Genomic DNA, 20,945 nt, shown 5'->3' on the forward strand with positions numbered 1-20,945 from the left:
TTATTTCTATATATTGCATGTCCTTAAAGTCAATTTCATCCTCAAAAACATAAATGTGAGTTCAAAATTTAGAATTATTGATGTTAATGGGCATTTAATTAACAATTTATCATAAAACAATTCAGCCATTTGCTATCTAAATCAATTTTCCATCGTATCCCCATGTCTGATTGATCGATCTGTGCTTATTTTATGCAAATATTATTGCTCACATTGTAGCCAGAGATCAATCCCCCTGTTCTAGCCCAACAATCACATTAGCACGAAGCTCGTGCCTCCCTCGTCCTACTGCTCTGTGACCTGACCTACTACACTCTCCCAGGCCAGGCTTCAACCCCTCCTTCCATCCAACCTTGTCCCAATTCCTGATCCCTCCCAACCCATCCACCCCGTTGTGCCCTTGTGCGAAGGCAACATCAGAGCACATTCCCCCACTCCCACTGAGACTAGATCATTTCTGTTGACATCAGAAGTTTGGAATCCCAAGTCTGCGTCCAAGTTTCCATAACCGGCAAGATTCAAAATTGAGAGCGCAGGACAAAAACCAGATAGAAAATGTGCACGAGACATAGAAGATACTGACTAGGAGACTAGTACAAAACTAGTACAGAATGAATCAGAGAATCGTAGGCCGAGATAGAGACAGCATAAAGTTTGAGGCATAAAGACAAAGACCGAGTGAGACAAAAGAATTAGAGTGGAAGACGAGCAAAATTATAGCTAGAGTGCGTAACTTTTTAAACTGTCCATGAACAATATCACAGAAGCTCAACTGTCTTACTGATGAGGTTATTCCTGATTTTCTGATTGCTCTGCGCTAAACGTATGGGGCTGAAAATTGCAGCCTCGCCGGGTGCACCGAGAACCAGCTTTTCCAATCTATCAAAAATTGTTTTGACAGATCGAACATATCCAGCAGGAAGGACATCCGCGGGGCAGAGATTGGGCTATTTGGTCAACTCTTGGCAAACGAATGTCCTTCAAACTCTTATGCCTGGTAAAGGCAGGCGCATAGATTGTTTTTATCAGCATGAGTTTTAAAACATAGAAACATTAAATTTAATCTCATTTTTATATTTAAAACCCTGTCCATTAAGGGAATTTTTTAACCCTATTAAAACACATTTTTTTTTAAATCCAAAAAAATTTTTTTTTCTAAAACATTTAATCACATTCAATTTCAATAATTTTAAATATGTGAGATGTTTCTTTAATTTATTCTGCTGTGTTGTTTGTTTTAGGGATGTATTCTCATTGATAGTAATGGGAGCTCATAAAAACAGAGCTCCCATTATTATCAATGAAAATACTAGATAGTGATTTGTAGTCCAGGCCCACGTGATTCCAGCATACGCATCCGTATCTAGAAGACATGTTCCTGTACGCTGCACGGCGAATGGAGGCGTTCGTTCAAAGTAGCCTCTGACCACAATTTCCCTGCCCCCCTCCATGGTATCTTTAGTCACATGCTTAACATGGACCAATTAGGTACCAGCCTCCTCTTCACAAATAATGCTCTAATGGCGGGACCTGGGGGTACTTGTGCATGAAACACAAAAGGATAGTATGCAGATACAGCAAGTGATCAGGAAGGCTAATGGAATCTTGGCCTTTATTGCAATGGGGATGGAGTATAAAAGCAGGGAAGTCTTGCTTCAGCTATTGGTGAGGCCACACCTGGAATACTGCTTTTGGTTTCCATATTTATTAAACTATATGTTTGCTTTGCAAGTAGTTCAGAGAAGGTTCACCTAGGTTGATCCCAGAGATGGAAAGGTTGAGTAGGTTGGGCATCTACTCATTGGAATTCAAAAGAATGAGAGGTGATCTTATCGAAACGTATAAGATTGAGGGGGCTTGTCAAGGTGGATGCAGAGAGGATGTTTCCACTGATAGGGGAGACTAGAACTAGAGAGCATGATCTTGGAATAAAGGGCCGCCCATTTAAAACAGAGATGAGAAGAAATTTCTTCAGGGTTGTAAATCTGTAGAATTCGCTGCCTCAGAAAGCTGTGGAAGCTGGGACATTGAATAAATTTAAGACAGAAATAGACAGTTTAAGAAACGATAAGGGGTTATGGGAGCGAGCAGTGGGGCTGAGTCCATGATCAGATCAGCCATGATCGTATTAAATGGCGGAGCAGGCTCGAGGGGCCGTATGGCCTCCTACTGCTATTATGTGCTAATACTATAGAAAATCTATTAGTAGCTGATGATGACGTACAGTTAAAAATAAAAGAGCTGACGACTGCTGGACGGACCATCACCTAATCCGATCCATCATCAACATTAACATAGTCCCAAAGCAGAGGGCACAGCAGAAGCAGATCCGCAAAAAAGTTAATGCCGGGGCATTTCGAGACCCAGCTAAGAGAGCCCTATACAGCCAGTGCCTCACAACCAATCTGGCTTGCCTTGATGACCCTGAGATGCTGAATGCCCACAGCACTTGGTCTGCCCTCCAGGCCTCTATAACTAGTGCCTGTGAAGAGACATTTGGTCACTCAACCAGAAGACATCAGGATTAGGAGATTGAATAATTAATAGATCGCAAGTTCAAAGCATTTCTGAGCCTCAAGCAACAAACCAACTCGAGAGCTGCAAAACAACATTACATACAGCTCAAGGCTGAGATCCAACAAAAAACCTGCGACCTAATGAACAGGTGGTGGATGGAGAAAGCACAGGAGATACAACAACTGGCCGACAGCCACGATATGTGGAGATTCTTCATTGCAGTCTAGGGCACCTACGGTCCAAACTCCTAAAGCCTCACCCTACTCCTGGCCAAGAACGGGGAAACACTCATCAAGGACACCGAGGCTGTCGGCCCGATGGAAGGAGCACTTTGAAGATCTCCTCAATCGAGACTCTGCCTTTGACTTGAGTGCTCTCGACTCCATCCCGCAGCATGCGACCCGCCACCAACTCAGTGAAACTCCAACGTTGCACGAGGTAGCCAAAGCCATAAAACAGCTCAAGAATAACAAGGCTATGGGTGCAGATGAAATCCCTGCTGAGGCAGTAAAATATGTTGGCGCGGATACATGACCTCATCTCTCTCATCTGGAGGGATGAGAGCATGCCGGGAGATCTCAGAGCTGCAGTGATTGTGACCATTTTTTAAAAAGAGGACAAGTCCGACTGGGGCAACTACTGGGCAATCTCCCTGCTATCAGCCACTGGGAAAGTTGTCGCTAGAGTTCTCCTCAATCATTATCTCCCTGTGGCCGAGGAACTCCTCCCGGAATCACAGTGTGGATTTCGTCCCCTATGGGGCACAATGGACATTATCTTTGCAGCGCGACAGCTGCAGGAAAAATGCAGGGAGCAGCATTTTTCCTGCAGCTCTTCTACATGGCCTTTTTCGATCTTACAAAGGCCTTTGACACTGTCAACCGTGAGGGTCCATGGAGCGTCCTACTCCGTTTCGGATGCCCTCAAAAGTTTGTCAACATCCTTCGCCTGCTTCACGACTACATGCAGGCCGTGATCCTTGCCAACGGATCCATTACAGACTCAATTCATGTCCAAACAGGGGTCAAACAAGGCTATGTCATCGCTCCAATCCTCTTCTCAATCTTCCTCGACGCCATACTCCACCTCACAATCAACAAGCTTCCCGCTGGAGTGGAACTAAACTACAGAACCAGTGGGAAGCTGTTTAACCTACACCGCCTCCAGACAAGGTCCAAGATCACCCCAACCTCTGTCGTTGAGCTGCAGTATGCGGACAACGCCTGCGTCTGCACACATTCTGAGGCTGAACTCCAGGATATCGTCAATGTATTCACTGAGGCATATGAAAGCTTGCGCTTAACATCCGTAAGACAATGGTCCTCCACCAGCCTGTCCCTGCCGCACAGCACTGCCCTCCAATCATCAAGATTCACGGCGCGGCCCTCGACAACATGGACCATTTCCCATATCTCGGGAGCCTCTTATCAACAAAGGCAGACATTGATGTGGAGATTCAACATCGCCTCCAGTGCGCCAGTGCATCCTTTGGCCGTCTGAGGAAGAGTGTTTGAAGACCAGGATCTCAAATCTACCACCAAGCTCATGGTCTAGAAGGCTGTAGTAATATCCGCCCTCCTGTATGGATCTGAGGCATGGATGATGTATAGAAGGCACCTCAAGTTGCTGGAGATATATCACCAACGATGTCTCCGCAAGATCCTGCAAATCCCTGGGAGGACAGGCGCACCAACGTCAGTGTCCTTGTCCAGGCTAACATCCCCAGTATTGAAGCACTGACCACACTCGATCAGCTTCTCTGGGCAGGTCACATAGTTCGCATGCCAGATACGTGACTCCCTTAGCAAATGCTTTATGCGGAGCTCCTTCATGGTAAACGAGCCAAAGGTGGGCAGCGGAAACGTTACAAGGACACCCTCAAAGCCTCCCTGGTAAAGTGCGACATCACCACTGACACCTGGGAGACCCTGGCTGAAGACCGCCCGAGGTGGAGAAAGTGCATCCGGGAGGGCATTGAGCTCTTCGAGTCTCAATGCAAAGCGCGTGAAGAGGCCAAGCGCAGGCAGTGGAAGGAACATGCGGCAAACCAGCCCCACCGACCCCTTCCCTCGACTAATTTCTGTCCCACCTGTAACAGGGTCTGTGGCTCTCGTATTGGACTGTTCAGCCATCAGAGAACTCACTTTGGGAGTGGAAGCAGGTCTTCCTCGATTCCGAGGGACTGCCTATGATGATGAGAGTTAAAAATAAGAGATCCTGCTTTTATAAGGCCATCAATGGAGAAGCTGCTAGAATAATAGTAACACAGTGCACATAGTCAGTAAAATGATTGCTGGGTGTATCACGTTTTAGAGCATTGCTGAACTGACATTTGTCCCACAATATGCATATGATAATTTGATATTCTAGGTATTTAAAGAGATGTAAAGTCTACATGAATTGGAAAATATATTCTGTTATTATAAATGATAGTCCTCTTGAGATTGGTACGACAGTGTGATACAATTGTTCTAGTTTTGGGGAAAGTCTCCAAGCTCGGTCCTTTGTCTCGGAGCAGCTGTTTACTTGCATGGTTTTAGGATTTGGAGCAGATATTTTGAATTGTTTTAAATGAATAATAATGGCACATTACATTTTTTTAAAACCTAGATGAATGCTTTCACAACATAGAATCTATAGCTAATTAATAATTACAGATTTGTGATGGATGAGTCGAAGGACTACATTAAAATTGACAAACTTTATTTTTTTATCTTTCTGTAATTTATCTTTGCTGTCTTTTCTGTCTCACTGATTACTCTCCTTACGTACCTTATTCTGAGCCCTGGTGTTGAATACATTTTATGGAGAAAGACTGCATGTAAAGTAGATTAAATGATGTGATTGTGTGAACTGTTGTGTATGCACACTCTTAATCGTGGCTTATTGGGAAGTAAGGTAGTGTGTCATTAGTAAGTTGTTATCTGTCATTTTTCTCAGTTTTTGTATTCTCGTTCCACACACATTTTGCTAATGCAATAATTTTTTTAATTGAGAAACCCAACTTTACACATCGTGGTGTAAATAAAACCAGTTTCGGCTTTGGTTTAGTAAACTGTTGAGCGGTATCAGACTTGCATGGTTTATCTTGCAATAAACCGTCCTTTGTTCTGTATATGTGTAAACATAGTTAATAATGACAGTTGTGTGCAACATTTTACACAGTGGGGTCCCTAAACAGACGGCAGGGTGAAATCTCAGGTGAGGTGTCAGGTGAATGCTTTCCTCTTGAAAGGTTTATATACTTCAGCTACTTTTGCTAATTAATGAAGTTGCAAACAAACTTGCGTAATTGTGATGTCTAAGCCCATTCTATCACAGTTGAAAGGGAGCATTACAATTTGGGGGTGGAGAAATACTCCTTTCACCAAAGCTAGTAAAACAGTGAGAGGAAAAATCTGACAGCTTCAGAGGGATGTCTTATTCAGTTGGTACGGCACAATGAGAAAATCCGGGAACAAGCCACCATAGACTGAGCTCTTGTAATGGCTAGATGCAGCTGAATTGGTCGAGGCCAGGGACCAAGTTGCCAGCTCTATCTTTCCGATCCCCTTCAATCTCAGCTGTGAAGTAATTCATAGCACAGGTGGAGGAGCTTCTAATCAAATAGATTTAAAAGCAAAATATATATTTTTGAAGTTATCCAATCTTGCTCTGCATATGAACTAACTCCAAAGTCCAGCCTTAAAGGCCCCAAGTTTCCACATGATTTGCTCCTGATTTTTAGGAGCAACTGGTGTAGAACGGAGTATCTTAGAAATCGGAATTCTCGTCATTTAGTTTGCTCCAGTTCTAGTCAGTTAGAACAGTTTCACTTTGGAACAGAATTTTTTTTTTTCCAAAAGGGGGCATGTCCGGCCACTTATGCCTGATTTCAAAGTTTTGTGAGTGAAAACTTACTCCAAACTAACTTAGAATGGAGTAAGTGAAGATTTTTGTACGCTCGAAAAAACCTTGTCTACACTTTAGAAAATCAGGCGTAGGTTACAAATCAGGCGTAGGGAATGGTGGGGGGGGGGGTGTTTAAAGGGAAGTTTACAAACATTAAACGCTTCAGTTTTACAAATAAAGAGCCATCATCAATAATAAATGATAAATACATCAATAAATCAACCAATAAATCAATCAAAAAAAATTAATAAGAAATAATTTTTTTTTTAAATCAATAAATAAAACATTTTCTACTTACCGACTGCAGCACCGGGAGCCCTCCAACAGCGTGCTGGGATGCCCCTCTCAGTGTGTCTCTGTCAGTGTCTCTATCTCTCTGTCTGTCTGTGTGTCTCTCATTCTCTGTCTGTCAGTGTCTGTGTTTCTGACTGCAGGGGGGAGGGATGGGGGAGAAGGGGAGAAAGGAGATTGGGGGGGAGAAGATTGGGGGGGGTGGGGGAGAAGGGGAGGGAGGCTGAACGGGCCGGGCCCGAGACTTCGGGCAGGGCCCGTCCCCAGCACCAGATTTTACAGGTAGGTGGCGTTGGGTCGGGTCGGGGGGGTGGTGGGAGGGAGGTCGGTTCGGTTCGGGTCGGGGGGAGGGAGGGAGGGAGGTCAGGTCGGATCCAGTCCGGAGGCGGTGGGGGGGAGCCTGTGTCGGATCCAGTCCGGGAGCGCGGGGGGGGTAGCGAGTGTCGGGTCTGGTCCGGGCGGGTGGGGGGGGGGCGGGGGTGTCCGGTCCGGGGGGGAGCAGGTGTCTGGTCCGGTGGGGGGGTGAGCGGGAGTCGAGTCGGGTCGGGAGGAAGCAGGAGCTGGCCGTGGGGAGGAGCCTTATTCACGCAGCCCCAGTGAGGCCATTCGGCCAGGGCTAGGGGCTGCGTGCTTCAGGCCCCTCCCTCACAGTTTCGGGCACCTGGAGCTACTGCACTTGCGTGCCCACTGTAGCGCGCATGTGCTGAGATCCTGGCACTCTTTTCAGCGCAGGAACCTGGCTCCGCCCCCTACAGCTCCTGCTGCGCTGCGCCGAGTGCCAGAGGACCTGCAGGGAGGTGGAGAATACGGAGGTTTTTTTTAGGCGCACTTTGTGGCACGAGAAACGGGCGTCCAGGTCTAGCGCGGCTCAAAACTTGGGCCCAAAGACACTATCAGCTGGAGCAGGAACAATGCAATACTTAGTTCTGAAATGAACAAGAGGTGTCTTGTTAGCAGAGGTGAAAATGCATTTGAATGTAATTATTGATAATTCGCAAAGTTTCTGGTCAGTGTGAAGCTGTTGGCAACAAAGCTAATTAAATGGTTGGTTGCAACTCGAAGCTAATTGACTAAGTTGAAACAAGTTATTCTAACCTTTTAGCCCTATCTTTTGTGAGGCCATATTTGGATTAGATTATGCAATTTTGGGCAACCTGCTTTGTAAAGGACATTGTGTTCGATTACATTGATTGTTTGAAGATCAGAGAGTGTGTATGCGTAACTTTTCTTCAGACAATTAAATAGGTGGGGTAGAATCCTCAAGATATATTGTACATGCTGTGGAAGGAATAAGCATGATGAGCTGAATGGCTTGTTCTTCCGTCCGTTATGTTTTTAAGTGAACTGAATCAATGGCACAAAATTGAACTAAACTTGGGTAAATTATAAGTATATAAAATTGTTATGTAATTAATATGGAAGGAAAGAGGAAATTGGATATAATTTAAACCTTGTAAAAATATTTTTTCCGTTCAAAAAGATTTTAATTTTATTGGCCAGAATTATACAGCCCAGCCAGCCTGAGTTATTTGTTAAGTAAAAATGAAATGAAGTCTTAAAAAGGGACCAAAAATGTTTGTCAACCTTATTTAGTTTTCTTCATAAAACTTCAAACTCTTATTTTCATTTGTTGTCTGTCACTTACATAGATAAGTTCTTGCCTGAAAAGTGTTTCACATCGAGGTGAGGATAAAAACAGGACTGGATCCAAGATCAGAAGATAGATACTGATAAGAATGGCTTTTTAGCTCATTTTAGGTCACCCACATAGAAAGACCCTTCATTCTCTCTGTCACAGCATCAACATGTTTCTTAAATTATTCCAGAATTTTTTGCCTCCATTACTCTACCTGAATGTCCATTCTATGTGTGAAGACAAATATCTTGACATGAGTCCTAAATTTACCTTTTACCCGTTTGAAGTAGTGTTTTAGATCTATCTTTTGTATTTCATTTACTATCTTGGACACCTCTTAAGATCACTTCAGATATCTTCTTTCAGGGTTGAAAGTCCAAGTCTCTCCAGTCTTTCCTCATAATGCCACCTTTAATGCCAGGAATCAATATTGTATCATTTGAATAGTGCCTAATCTTGTGGCAAAATTCAAAGAATTCATCTGAAAACATGACATCTTTTAGGCAGAGTACAACAGTTCAGGTAACATTTAACTGATTAAGTGTGACATCACTTCAAGTGAGACAGCAAATTGAATTGTACTGTTATTATTTGTGATTTGGTTAGTGAGCAAGAAGAAAAGAAAGAACTTGGATTCAAATACAGGTAGAACTTCCGAAATCCGGAGTTCTAAATACCGGAATGTTCCAAAAACCAGACATTGTGCAGATCACAGGAGTCGACATTTGTAATCTGGAAATATGTTCCAAAAACTGGACTTTTTTTTAAAAACGCCGCATGAAGCACTTGAAAAAACAGGAGGAGAAGTCATGGTACAGATTAAAAATCTGGTTAAGGGCAAGACAACCTGTGGGATATTAAGATTGGTAGACTTGCCCATGGTATGAGGAGGATATCAAATGAAGAATATCAGAGTTACAAAACTTCAAATTTTCAAGTACTGAAGCAAGGAATTGTCCGAGGTACACATTCCAAGCACCTTCACAGCAACATTGGGCACGGAGTTTGAGGCGGGCGATTCGTGGAGGCGTGACGGTGATTTTCCAGGAGCAAGAGAGCGTAGATGAGCCACGACATCCTCGCTGGGAACCCCTCCGCACTCCCCATCTGAATCATTCCCACTTTCTCTGCCGCTGCCGTAAGAAGCCAAAGCGCCGGTCACCGACATTTTGGATCCCGCTTGGTAAATAGTGCATCATTGCGGATCGCCAAAACTTGAGGATCGTTCGGGTTAAAGTCGAACGACAAAGGGCAGCGGCCTCATCGTAATGACTTCGCTTTTAAATTCTGTATATTTCTATCTGCTCAATCTTGTATTACCTTGGATTTCGGTGAAGCTTTTTCTTCTTTACTACAGAAAATCCAAAATCCGGAAAAACCCGAAGGCCCAGGGGTTTCTGGATTCAGGACATATGATTTCTATTCCAAAATCCGGAAAAAAACGGAATGGCCTCGGTCCCGGATTTCGGAGGTTGCACCGGTAGTAGTTTTCATGATCTCAGGATGTTCCAAAGCACTACATAGCCAATTAAGTACATTTAAGTGTAGTCGTTGTTCATAGAATGATACCACACAGGAGGAGGCCATTCGGCCCGTCCAGCAGCTATCCAATTAATCCACTCTCCTTTCCCCATATCCCTACAAATGTTTCCACTTCCACGTATTTATCAAATTCCTTTTTGAAAGTTATTATTGAATCTCCTTCCACCACCCTTTCAGACAGTGCATTCCAGATCATAACAACTCGCTGTGTAATTTTTTATCCTCATATCTGTTCTTTTGCCAATTACCATAAATCTGTGTTCCCCTGGTTACTGACTCTTCTGTCACTGGAAACAGTTTCACCTTATTTACTTTTATCAAAACCCTTCATGATTTTGAGCACCTATCAAATCTTCTCTTAACCTTCTCTGCTCTTGGAAGAACAATCCCAGTTTCTCTAATCTCTCCACATAACTTTTTTTGTCCCTGATACCATTCTAGTAAATCTCCTCTGCTGTCTAGTGATGGGGAATGAACCAGAGCAGATGAGAGGTAAAAGTAAGGGAACATCTAGACAATAGTGACCATAATATGATGCGCTTTAAGATAATAATTGAGAGGGACATAAGTATGATGAGGACTGGGGTAATAGATTGGAGAAAAGCAGATTTTGAGGGGCTAAGAATAGAACTTGGGAAAATAAAATGGATAACAATATTGGCAATCAATGATGTAGAACAGCAATGGGAAACATTTAAAACGCTGTTCAACAGAGTCCAGGAAAAATATATTCTGCTAAAAGAAAAATAAGGAGAATACGAAGAGATTAGGAAGGCAAAGAAGAACTATGAAATTAAATTATCAAGGAACATGAAACAAAATACTAAAATAGTTTACAGACACATAAATAAAAGGAAGGTTGGATGGGAATAGGACAGAGATGGACAGGATAGATGGCAAAAATATTAAGAATTATTTTGCTTCCGTATTTATCAAGGAGATAAAAACAGGTGCACATGATGCTGGAAGGTAAGATTAGAAATGAAATAAATGCATTTAAAATAAAAAGAAATATATTAAATAAACTAATCAAACTCTGAGGCAAAAAACCCATGTCCAGATGGATTATATCCATACATTTTAAAATAATCTAGGAAAGAGATAGCAGAGGCATTACTACACATTTAATAATTCATTAAAACAAGATGTAGTGTTAGTTGACTGGCTGATAGCTAACGTAATACCTATATTTAAGAAGGGAGATAGAACATGTCCAGGGAACTATGAACCAGTCTGCTTAACATCGGTGGCAAGAAAATAATGGAATTCCTATTAAAGGAGAAAATAGAAAAACATCTAGAAGTCAAAAATATTATAATGAATAGTCAACATGGATTTCAAAAGGGAAAGTCTTGCTCAACCAACCTCATTGCATTTTTTAAAGAAGTAATAGAGAGAGTAGACAAGGATAATGCAGTCGATGTAATTTATCTGGATTTTGAAAAGGCCTTCGATAACGTACCACATGAATAAGGTCAGAGAACGTGGAGTCAGGGGACAAGTAGCAGAATGGATAGCTAGCTGGCATCAGGACAGAAAGATGGGGTAAAGGGTAGCTATTCACTGTGGCAGAAGGTGGGTAGTGATGTTGCACAAGGATCAGTGCTGGGACCACTGTTGTTCACAATTTATATTAACGATTTAGGCTTTGGAATCAAAAACACTATTTCTAAATTTGCAGATGACACCAAATTGCGGGGAAAATAGTCAATATGGAGGAGGACTGCAACAGATTACAGGAGAACATTAATAAACTTGCAGAGTGGGCATATAATTGACAAATGAAGTTCAACACAGATAAATGTAAGGAATTACACTTTGGTAGGAAGATTAGGGAGGTCACTTATTACTTGGAGGGTGTGATCTGGGTGGGGTACAGAAGCAAAAGGATCTCGGAGTACAAATGCACAAATCGCTAAATGTAGCGACACTGGTTAACAAAACTATTAAAAAAAGAAAACCAAGCACGAGTTTATTTCCATAGGAATAGATTGAAAAATAGTGAAGTTAACTTTTATTGAACCTTGGTTAGACCACACTTGGAGTACTGTGTACAGTTCTGGTTGGTATGTTATAAAGAGGATTTAAAGGCATTGGAGAGGGTGCAGAGAAGATTTACAAGGATGATACCAGAAATGTGAGGGTATACCTATCAGGAAAGGATGAACAGGTTGGGTCTCTTCTCTTGAAAAGAGAAGGCTGAGGGGTGACCTAATAGAGGTCTTTAATATCCATTGATAGAGTGGATGCAGAGAGAATATTTCCACTTGTGGGGAAGTGCATAACTAGAGGCCATCAATATAAGACAGCTACCAAGAAATCAAATGGGGAATTTTGAAAAGAAACTGCTTTACCCAGGGTAGTGAGAATGTGGAACTAGCTACCACAGGGAGTAGTTGAGGCAAATAGTATAGATGCATTTAATGGGAGGCTAGATAAGCAAAAGAGGGAGAAGGGAATAGAAGGTTATGCTGAGTTAGATGAGGAAACACGAGAACAGGCTAGAATGGAGCATAAACACCGGCATGAACTGGTTAGCCAGAATGGCCTGTTTCTGTGGTGCCACATATCCTATGGAAAAGCCTCTCTAAGGTGTGGTGCCCAGAATTGGGACACAATAGTCCAGCTGGGGCCTAACCAGTGTTTTATAAAGGTTTAACATAACTTCTTTGCTTTTGTACTCTCTGCATCTATTAATAAAGCCAAAGATCCCATATGCATTTTTAACAGCCATCTCAACCTTCAAAGACTTGTATAGGTACACCCCAGGTCTCTCTGTTCCTGCACCCCCTTTAAAATATTACCTTTAGTTTATATTTCCTTTCCTCACTCTTCCAACCAAAATGAATCACCTACTGCTTCTCTGCATTAAATTTAATCTGCCATGTGTCTGCCCATTTCACCAATCTGTCTGTGTCCTTCTCACTGTTCAGTCCTTTTGAATCTCGTGTCATCTGCAAACTTTGAAATTTTGCTCTCCCAAGTTCATGTCATCAAACTTCAAAAAGACCAATAGTCCCAACACTGACTCTGGGGGACACGGCTGCACACTTCTCTCCAGTCTGCAAACCATTCACCACTGCTCTCTGCTTTCTATCCCATGAGTTTCAATTTTGCTAACAAGTCTGTTAGGTGGAACTTTGTCCATTGCCTTTTGAAAATCCATATACACATCAACCACACTACCCTCATCAACCATATCTGTTACTTCATCAAAGAACTCAATGGGAAATCATGTTTGACAAATCTTCTAGAATTTTTTGAGGATGTAACCAGTAGAGTGGACAAGGGAGAATCAGTGGATGTCGTGTATTTGGACTTTCAAAAGGCTTTTGACAAGGTCCCACACAAGATTGGTGTGCAAAATTAAAGCACATGGTATTGGGGGTAATGTATTAACATGGATAGAGAACTGGTTGCCAGACAGGAAGCAGAGTGTCGGGATAAACGGGTCCTTTTCAGAATGGCAGGCAGTGACTAGTGGGGTGCTGCAGGGCTCAGTGCTGGGACCCCAGCTCTTTACAATATATATCAATGATTTAGATGAAGGAATTGAGTGTAATATCTCCAAGTTTGCAGATGACACTAAGCTGGGTGGCGGTGTGAGCTGTGAGGAGGATACTAAGAGGCTGCAAGGGTAACTTGGTGGCAAAAACACGAAGGCAGAATATTATCTGAATGGCGGCAGATTGGGAAAAGGGGATGTGCAACGAGACCTGGGTGTCATGGTACATCAGTCATTGAAGGTTGGCATGCAGGTGCAGCAGGCAGTGAAGAAGGCAAATGGCATGTTGGCTTTCCTAGCTAGGGGATTTGCGTATAGAAGCAGGGAGGTCTTGCTGCAGCTGTACAGGGCCTTGGTGAGGCCTCACCTGGAATTATTGTGTTCGGTTTGGTCTCCTATTCTGAGGAAGGACATTCTTGTTATTGAGGGAGTGCAGCGGAGGTTCACCAGACTGATTCCCTGGATGGCAGGATTGACATATGAGGAGAGACTGGATCGACTGGGCCTGTATTCACTGGAGTTTAGAATGAAAGGGGATCTCATATAAAATTCTGACGGGACTGGACAGGTTAGATGCAGCAAGAATGTTCCCAATGTTGGGGAAGTCCAGAACCAGGGGTCACAGCCTAAGGATAAGGGGTAAGCCATTTAGGACCGAGTTGAGGAGAAATGTCTTCACTCAGAGTTGTTAACCTGTGGAACTCTCTTCTGCAGAGAGTTGTTGATGCCAGTTCGTTAGATATATTCAAGAGGGAGTTGGATATGGCCCTTACGGCTAAAGGGATCAAGGGGTATGGAGAGAAAGCAGGAAAGAGGTACTGAGGTGAATTATCAGCCATGATCGGGCCGAATGGCCTACTACGACACCTATTTTCTATGTTTCTATGTATGTTTCAATCAAAATAGTCAAACACAATTTGTCTTTAACAAATCCATGCTAGCTTTCACTTACTAACCCATATTTTTCCAAGTGCAATTAATTTTGCCCTGGACTTTGTCTCTCAAAGTTTCCCCATCACCGATGTTGGGCTGACAGGCCTATAGTTGCTGGGTTTATCCATCTCTCCTTTATTTAACAGGGGTGTAACATTTGCAATTCTCCAGTCCTCTGGCACCACCCCCATATCTAAGCGGGATTGGAAGATTGTGGTCCGAGTCTTCGCTATTTCCACCCTTGCTTCCATCGGCAACCTAGGATGCATCCCATCTGGACTGGGTGACTTTTGAGTGCTGCCAACCTTTTTTAGTACCTCTTCTTGATCTATTTTTATCCTATCCAATTCCTTTACTAGCTGCTCTTTTACTGTGACATTGGTAGCATCCTCTTTAGTGAAAACAGATGCACGGTTATAATGTAGGAAACACGCTAGCCAATTTGCGCGCAGCAAGAACCCCAAACAGCAAAGGGGTAAATGACCAGATAATTTGTTGCAGTGGTGTTGGTTGAGGGATAAATGTTGGTCAGCTCACTGGACAACTCCTCTGCTCTTCTCGAGGAACGTTGGGCTAATTAAGCGAGAGGAAGAGGAAAACCAGCAGAGGCAGCTGATTGAATGGTCTCAATCTTAGTGAAAAAGAACTCCATGAGCTCCTTGAAATCTGAGACTGGCTGTAGCTATTAACTTAATAATTATGAAAATATTGTGAAGTAATTTTATTCCATTTACAATATATGTCTGTTTTATTCTTTAAATAATGCAGCACTCTATTTTAAAGTTTCACCAGTATGGAATTGTAGCCAAGCTTTCCATGATTCCCTACAGTGACCAAGTGATATTAAGCATGAGTCAGCTTATTTGAAGCTAGGCAACCTCATATATTCATTGAAAATGCCTCAATAAAAAGTGCTGGGCAGTAGTTTTCCCTGTAATATCTAAACTGACCAATTGGAGGCAACAAATTGTTTCCTATTTCACCCTGAGCTGAGCTACCAACCCCATTTCCTCGCCATCACCAAGACCACTTACTTCTGTCCCTGCCTCAGCCCATCTGCTGCTGAAACCGTCATCCATGTGTTTATTACTTCCAGGCGCCACTGTTCCAGTGAGCACCTGGCTGGCCTCCCACCTACCACCTTCTGTAAACTTGAGCTCATCCAAAACTCTGCTGCCCATATTCTAACTCACACCAAGTCCCAATTGCCCATCACCCCTGTGCTTGCTGACCTGAAATGCCTGAATTTTAAAATTCTCATCCTTGTTTTCAAATTCCTCCATGGCCTCCCCCCTCCCTATCTCTCTCATCTCCTCCGAGATATTTGTACTACTACAACTCTGGCCTCTTGCATATCCCAGATTTTCATTGCTCCACCATAGGTGGCCATGTCTTCAGCTGGTTAGGCCCTAAGCTCTCGAATTCCATCCTAAACCTTCTCTAACTCTCACTCTTAAGTCACTCATTAAAACCTACCCCTTTGACCAAGCTTTTGATCACCAGTCCTCATATCTCTATGTGGCTCTGTGTCAAACTTTATGTGATAATGCTCCTGTGAAGCACCTTGGGATGTTTTATTCCATTAAAGGCTTGTTGGGCTGGAAAGAAGACTTCTCTCCTTAAAGGTGGACTCCCTGATATAAGGAATCGACACCCCCGCCCGTATAACGACCACGGAATCCATCAAACTAAACCTACGGTACAACTAGTTTATTTCGAGCAAATGCAAGGGAAAGTTCAAACGTGGAACCTTCAAAGTACAAGAGGTTTCAATTACAATTATACAGGTTTTCGAGGGGTGCTACCCTCCTACAAAATCATCGATTGGTCTACTGCCATCATTGATTTGTTGGCTCTTATCAGACTAGCTCTGAGTGGGTTGTTTCGCCCTTCTTACTAGCCCAATGTAAGCGAGTGTATATACATACATAAGCAGGTTATACATAACCGGTCAATATTACAATCCATACCATAAGACAGAGGAACTCCCGATTCCTCAGAACCTCCTTACTCAAGTGTACTTTGTTCCCCCTTACAAGGCTCTATATAAATGCAAGTTGTTTATTTTTCTGAGCAAGTGCAATGTTTTGATAAGCAATGCACTAGAACAGCAGACCTGCATATATGCAGCAGATGACGCATTGACTATTAAGCAGGAATCAGTCTTGCCAATATCGAGGAAGTGATATTAAAAATGAATGGGATGGTAAAGGGAAAATGACACTAGGCATCAGATTAAGATATTTGTTTATTGACCATCAGTGCTGTTATGTAAGATTCCAATCACAGGGTTCTGAAAACACTACCCATTAAAAATATGTCTAAGAAGCAGCTTTTGACAGCAATCATAATATTGAGTCAGGGTTAATTTTAAAATAAGAGCTCAAGGTGAAACCTATCAAGCGCTGGGATGTTGAAGGCCATGCTAAGTTTTACAATGAATTTTGTTAACCAGATCAAGTCTTGTGTTGCTGAATATAATGGGTTATTGGTCTTGTTTTATTTTAAAATATTGGTATATTGAAAATGACCAAGTAGATGTGGTTGTAACATAGATGAAAGTTAAACTGATTTTTAGGTGACCAGAGCTTGTCAAACTGTTGAAGAATTTTTTTCTTTTTTTCTTTTTTAAAAAAAAAAGACTTGGATTTATATAGCGCCTTTCACGACCACCAAATGTCTCAAAATGCTTTACAGCCATTGAAGTACTTTAAGAGTGTAGTCACTGTTGTAATGTGGGAAATGCGGCAGCCACACAGATATTAGCCATGGATAAGGTGAGACATGCAATTCTGAAGTTTGGTGGGACATTTGGGGGCGGTAACCGATTCGGGACGGGACTTCCTACGCCCGGCGCAGAAGTCCTCCAGACTCTACCAGTCCATTGCTCTCCTGACCAGCCTCCCATCCTCCTTCCTCCACAACCTCACCTCATCCAAAACTCTGCTTCCCACATCCTAACCTGCACCAAATCCCAGTCACCCATAATCCCTGGGTTCCGGTCCCCCAACACCCCCAATTTAACGTTCTCATCCTTATTTTAAAATCCCTTCATGTCCTCTTACTACTGTAACCTCCTGCAGCGCTGGAACCCTCCTGGTTCTCTGCACTCCTCCAACAATGGCTTTGGGCATGCCCCAATTCCCTTTACCTTCCCATAGGTGACCGTGCCTTTAGCCATCTAGGCACTCTGCTCTGGAATTCCCTCCCTAAACCTCCACTCACTCACCTCCTTTAAGACCCTTCTTAAAACCTGGCTCTTCGGCCAAGATTTTGGTCACCCCTTCAAATATCTCTTTGGCTGATTACATTTCTGTGAAGTGCCTTGAAACGTTTTCTCTATAAATACGAGTTGTCCGATTGATCTTGGCATGCAAGATTGCCCTCTTCTGTACCTTTTATAATTGCACTTATTTCAGTGGTGTACTTACAATGCCAGATGAAGAAGCAAGTTATAGATCTATCTGACCTCCAGAGAAAAATGAGGGTGGACATGATAATAAGGACATCTGTCAATATGGTGGACTCCTGGGAATGGTGCAACGAGATTTTTTCTTTGGGGTGGTGGGATGATATTTGGTATTGGGACTGGAGAATCTTAGCTCGTATAAAAATAGCAGTAGTCTGGTATCGGGGGATTTTCTAACTGGTGGTTTTGCAGCAACATTTATAATTGCCACCTGCATCTCAGATATTATGTGTGCCCAGAAATGACTATTTGCGTTACTAACAAATTAAGGCTTTAAAGCCTTATGTCATTCCTCTGCTATTATAATAATGGCATTAACCCATTTGAGTTAGAAGGTCTGTTAAAACAGTAAATGGATGAATGCCATACAAATGAGTTAAGCATTTGTGTATTAATATTGCATGCAGTCACTTTTAGGATAAGATCTTCATACCTTGAGCTTCACAAAGTTCACCACCATCAGGTTTTTGATCTTCATGTTTGTTTTGAAATCAGGAAGCAGGAATATTTAGACTGATCCTGTCCTTGCACTGTGATTACAATGCACTGATGCAAGTTAAAACAAATGTACTTGCACTTAATTCTTTGAGGTGTGGTCTTATGTTCCCTTTGGTTCAGTTTATCCTTGTAAACACTAACCTTTGCCTGGACCGAGCTTAAAGTGCAAAACAATACCTCAAAGAGAAGGGCAAATGGAAAGATAACAGAAATCAAACTGTGACAAATCATTTCATAAGCTGAAAGACGATTAAGACAGGGGATGTCGCTATGCCTCAAAGATGTTGCATGGTTTATTTGCTTCTTTGTACATCTGGAGTACCGTAGGCAGATCCTCTTTTTGGCTGGGTCATTGGATATATTTAAGGTGGAAATAGACAGATTTTTGAATGATAAGGGAATCGAGGGTTATGGAGAGTGGGCAGGGAAGTGGAGTTGAGGCCAAGATCAGATCAGCCATAATACTGAATGGCGGAGCAGGCTCGAGGGCCTACTATTGCTCCTATTATGTTCTGATAAGATGTCGAACTCTCCAACAGTTGCTTAAAGGTGCTTTCCTCTTGAACAGTTGGTGCCTTGTTGTCATGATCTTTACCATGGGCAGGGCTGTGGCCTGCCTTAAACTATCTCGGCATGCAAGATGAAATTGTCAAATGATGCATGTTTCTAATAGTGCTTTCTGCATACTTAACCATGCAGTTTTAGAAAGTGAAAAATCAGAACTTCTGTAACAGAACCATTGAAGAAAGACTGTATTTATATCATCTATATCTTTATGGAATATGGTTATTTATATCTGTTCCTGACTTCTCTTTCTCTTTCTCCAATCAAATTATAGGATTCTAAAAAAGTGCCTTATTCTCCAGAAAGTACCTTATCATTGTCAACAGAATATTCTTGGTTCTCCTTTAATACCCGAGATTATACACTTTTTCCTTGTTTAGCACTACAAACTGCTTCAGTCAAGAGCATGTGTGCCTTTTTTAACATTGAAAGCATAAATGGCTCGAATTTAGTAGGTTTAAGCATCTTAATGTGTCCCCTCTACTGCAATAATCAAGATTATCTTGCAGTAACCAGAAATGTCTCTCCAACAGTAACATAGATACATAGGTGCAGGAGCAGGCCATTCGGCCCTTCGAGCCTGCACCACCATTTAATATGATCATGGCTGATCATGCAACTTCAGTACTCCACTCCTGATTTCTCTCCATACCCCCTGATCCCTTTAGTTGTAAGGGCCACATCTAACTCCCTTTTGAATATATCCAACAAACTGGACTCAACAACTTTCTGTAGTAGAGAATTCCACAGGTTCACAATTCTCTAGGTGAAAAAGTTTCTCCTCATCTCGGTCCTATATGGCTTACCCCTTATCCTTAGACTGTGACCCCTGGTTCTGGACTTCCCCAACATCGGGAACATTCTTCCTGCATTTAACCTGTCCAGTCCCATCAGAATTTTATATGCTTCTGTGAGATCCCCTCTCATTCATCTAAATTCCAGTGAACATAAGTCTAGTTGATCCAGTCTTTCTTCATATGTCAGTCCTGCCATCCCAGGAATCAGCCAGTGAACCTTCGCTGCACTCCCTCACGAGCAAGAATGTCCTTCCTCAGATTAGGAGACCAAAACTGTACACAGTACTCAAGGTGTGGTCTCACCAAGGCCCTGTACAACTGCAGCAAGACCTCCCTACTCATATACTCAAATCCTCTCGCTATGAAGGCCAACATGCCATTTGCTTTCTGAAATGCCTGCTGTACTTGCATGCCTACTTTGAATGACTGATGTACCATGACACCCAGGTCTCTTGCACTTCCCCTTTTACTAATCTGTCACCATTCAGATAATCTGCCTTCCTGCTTTTGCCACCAAAGTGGATAACCTCACACTTATCCGCATTATACTGCATCTGCCATGCATTTGCCCACTCACCTAACCTGTCCAAGTCACCCTGCAGCCTCTGATCATCTTCCTCACAGCTCACACTGCCACCCAGCTTAGTGTCATCTGCAAACTTAGAGATATTACATTCAATTCCTTCGTCTAAATCGTTAATATATATTGTAAAGAGCTGGGGTCCCAGTACTGAACCCCACTAGTCACTGCCTGCCATTCTGAAAAGGACCCGTTTATTCCCACTCTTTGCTTCTTGTCTGCCAACCAGTTCTCTATCCACGTCAATACATTACTCCCAATCCCATGTGCCTTATCTTGCACACTAATCTCTTGTGTGTGATCTTGTCAAAAGCCTTTTGAAAGTCCAAATACACCACATCCACTGGTTCTCCCTTGTCCACTCTACTAGTTACATCCTCATAAAATTCTAGATTTGTCCAGCAGGATTTCCCTTTCATAAATCCATGCTGATTTGGACCGATCCTGTCACTGCTTTTCAAATGTGCTGCTATTACACCTTTTAATAATTGATTCCAGCATTTTCCCCATTACCGATGTCGGGCTAACCGGTCTATAATTCCTTGTTTTCTCTCCCTCCTTTTTTAAAAAGTGGGCGACATTAGCCTACCCTCCAATCCATAGGAACTGATCAAGTCCATGGAATGTTGGAAAATGACCACCAATGCATCCACTATTTCTAGGGCCACTTCCTTAAGTACTCTTGGATGCAGACTATCAGGCCCTGGGGATTTATCGACCTT

General features: G+C 42.6%; 1 protein-coding gene across 1 annotated transcript in view; it reads left to right on the forward strand.

Moving 5' to 3' along the window:
• LOC139274656 (F-BAR and double SH3 domains protein 2-like) overlaps positions 1-20,945 on the forward strand; it is a 270,480-nt gene that overhangs the window by 151,834 nt on the left and 97,701 nt on the right. The window lies entirely within an intron of this gene.

This window comes from Pristiophorus japonicus, chromosome 10 (assembly GCF_044704955.1).
Source record: "Pristiophorus japonicus isolate sPriJap1 chromosome 10, sPriJap1.hap1, whole genome shotgun sequence".
Taxonomy (NCBI): Eukaryota; Metazoa; Chordata; class Chondrichthyes; family Pristiophoridae; genus Pristiophorus; species Pristiophorus japonicus.